This window comes from Tenrec ecaudatus, chromosome 7 (assembly GCF_050624435.1).
Source record: "Tenrec ecaudatus isolate mTenEca1 chromosome 7, mTenEca1.hap1, whole genome shotgun sequence".
Lineage (NCBI taxonomy): Eukaryota > Metazoa > Chordata > Mammalia > Afrosoricida > Tenrecidae > Tenrec > Tenrec ecaudatus.
This window is the reverse complement of record NC_134536.1, coordinates 76,268,527-76,272,002: the sequence shown is the minus strand read 5'-3', so window position 1 is coordinate 76,272,002 and position 3,476 is coordinate 76,268,527. Positions and strand designations below refer to the sequence as shown.

Sequence of the window (3,476 nt, the reverse complement as noted above, 5' to 3'; positions counted from 1 at the left end):
CCCCTTCCATATAACGCCCCCCCCCCAACCCCACCATTCCAAACAAGTCAGTCTCTCTCAATCGAGACAGGCAGTGTAGCAGAATGTGTGCTCAATGGGTTTGAGTCCCAGCCTCACCAGATGCTTTTAATTTCAAGCACTTACAGTGTTTCTTCTGTATAAAGACAAGGGAGGGTATCCTGTGATGCTGGGCTTTTAGAAAAATCAAATGAAGGACCCTTGGTGGTGTAGTGTTTTTGTGTTGGGCTGTGATCCACAGTTCGGCAGTTCAAAATCAGGAGCTCCTTGGGAGAAAGGCTGGGATGTCTACTCCTGTTCCAGGTATAGTCTTGGAAACTCACACAGGTGTCGCCCCGAGTCAGCATTGACTGGATGGCAGGGAGTTTGGTTTTTGAGAATATGTGTACATCCCCTTTACTTAAGTCTTTGAAATTCAGTATTTTCTTAGCTCTCAATGTTGTCTGCAGATTAATATGCATCTTAGAATTTAAAAGGAAAGAGTAACATCTTAATGCACTTACCAACACTAATGTCAGAAAAATTTAAATGACGGGGAATTATACATCTTTTGATATAATAAAAAACAGAACCTCTTGTGCTATGAGAGTAATAACAAATGTATCTAACATGCCCTATTTTCTAGATTATAAGGTCTTTAAAGGAAGAGACCATTTTAAAATCTGGTTGCATTTCTCATATCTTGTCCAGTAATTTTGTTTTTATAAAAATTTGAATACATTAACAGCCCATATTTTCAAATTCAGCAGTAGGAGTGTTTTTGTATGGAGTTTGGACCATATGTGGATCATAAATTTGGAGACTGTAAACCTTATATTTTTCAAAGGAGAATATATATTTACAATTGGCTTGAAAACTTTCCATACAGTGTTTTCCAGTGAAACAAATAATTTCATATTTGTGGTTGCTATGTGCTGTTGAGTTGCTTCTGATTCATAATGATCCTGTACGACAGAGAGAACTATAGAAAGCCCCATAGAGTTTTCTTGGGTATAATTTTTATGAGAGCATATCATCAGGAATTTTCTCCCTCAGAGTGACAAGTGGATTTGAACTACCAACCTTTTATTTAACAGCTGAGCTCTCTACCATTTTGCTGCCAAGATGCTTATATATTTGCATAGCAGATTGATTTGGGGGGGCATATAATAAAGTAATTTTTAAGTGCTAATCATTTATATACTGACACAACATTCATGACCTATATTATGTTTTGTGTAAAGGGGCTGATGGAAATTTTGATGTTCAGTGATGTGGAGTTATAAGAATATTTTTAATACAAAAGTTTTCATGGCAAAATGTTTTCTTTAAAGCACCTCAGGATGTTATAATTGCAGGTTAAGTTATTTTGACAAGACTGTGTAACTGAGCCAAGCATTTCGCATTTCTATTCATAGAGCAGGAGTGATGGAGCTAAAAATTAAAGACAGAGCTGAAATAGGGTGTGCTAATATGTCTGCAAGAACTGACTTAGACTTGCTATTTCAGGTGGGTTCCCGAGTTCTCCAGGCATATGCATGAGCGTGGCTAGGCACTACAGCCTTGTTTGATAGGGACCGTTTTGCTAGGTCCTGTAGCTTTTTTCCGTTCTGGTAATTAGGGTTCACCATTTTCACATAGCTCTGCCAGCAGATCTCTCACACTTCCTTCTAACACAGAGATCCAGAATATCTTCTCTGCCTCAGGGATTTGGTAGGAGGAGGATTTGATTACTTGAGGATTAAAGATGGTATGCAAGATAGAGGGGTACTGCCCAGACTGACGGGATGACCATACCGTTGATTTTCCAGGCTGGGCCAGGCATGAGAACAAAGGAGGGGCTGCTGGAAATCCCATTGGGACCACAGGCCAAACAGGGACCATCCTAGGATGGTCAGTCCACTTAAAAATATTACCATCTGAGGGGCTCGTACTGCAGAGGGTGTGGCTCGGTGGGAGCTGCGGGCCGGAGCTGATGTGACAGCATGGACAGTGAGGTGCAGAGAGATGGAAGGATCTTGGACTTGATTGACGACGCTTGGCGTGAAGACAAGCTGCCCTGTGAAGATGTTGCAGTCCGTCTGAACGAGTTCCTGAACCTGAGCAAGACAATGGTGGCACCACAGAATCTGTTAAAGAACAAGAAATGAAGTGGACAGACTTGGCCTTGCACTACTGGCATGAGAACATGCCCCCATCGGGAACTGACAGCTGGTGCCTTGCTCGGGCAGTGTGTGTGCGCGCGAGTGAGTGTGTGCACGCACTTGCGTGTGTTTCCAAAAGCTTTCTAACAAAAATCTCTTAGCAAGAAATCAACACCTAAAATATATATCCCCTCATTGATTGTGGCAACAAAGTAAAATGTGGAAATATTCACCAGGAACCCAAGCTAAGTGAGATTTCCCGAGAATGTGGAATATTTGGCGCTTTGCGCCTCGAACTCGTCATCCAGTGGTGGGCGTTTGAACGTGATTGTTAAACCCTTGCCCTTAACTCTGATTTTGTCTTCTTGCCCAAGTTGGACACGTTCTCGTTACTTTTATGCACCCTGTGCTACGAGAGGATTGAGGATGCAGTGAGAAAGGCAAAGGAAGCCAGACAACAGTGATTACCTGCTCCTGGACGCCTCTAGAGAAGCAGCCTGAGTGGAGGCGTGGGTGTGCAGTGGCCTTCGGGCATGGCGAGGTATCATCGTGGGCATATGTTACAGATCTAGAGGTACCCCACTCAGTGATTGCTGTGACTCCTAAGGTTCCCCATGTGGTTTCAAGCTATGGATAAATTCTCAGATTAAAAAATCATCTGCTCCTCAAAAAAAAATTACCATCTGAATGTGGGATTATGGGCGGAAGTGAGGATGAGGAACTAGATCTCCTAACAATGACATGGATTATTATGTGTGTTAATTATATGCATTTTCAAAAGCAAACACCCCATTGCCACTGAGGTGATTCTGACTTGTGGCGACCTACGTGCTTCAGCGTAGAGCTGTGCTCCAGAGGTTTCCATTGGCGGTGTGCTTTCAGAGCCAGACCACCACACTTTTCTTCTGAAGGGCCCTCGAGTGGATTCTTACTTCCAACCTGTCAATCAGTGGCTGAGCTAGCACTTAACTGTTTGTACCACTCTGGGACTCTTTATAAATGGCTGGCAGAAGGGTGATTAACTCAGATCAGGGCAAGCTTTCCAGAGAAGGTGATATCTCAGACTTGCAGGAGAAATAAGAGAAGGCAGAAAGTTCTGGGAAGAGAAGATAGCAGGTACTGGTGCCTCCCTATAGGCTCACTATGAGTTAGAATCAGCTCGATGGCACCCAACCACAGCGGTGCCCTGAAGGAAAGAACACATCAGCTGCGGTGAGCAGAGCTATAGGACTGATTAAGGAGCAGGACACGAGGGGCAGGTGGGCAGAGTTTCTCATGACAATTTTAAGCGGAGCAGTGACATGATGGAATGGGCTAAGAGCTCTGCTGATTTTT

General features: G+C 43.5%; 1 pseudogene; it reads left to right on the top strand.

The window, feature by feature from the left end:
* Window positions 1-1,982: 1,982 nt before the first annotated feature.
* LOC142453088 (anaphase-promoting complex subunit 13 pseudogene) lies at window positions 1,983-2,302 on the top strand (annotated as a pseudogene).
* The last annotated feature ends 1,174 nt before the right edge of the window (window positions 2,303-3,476 follow it).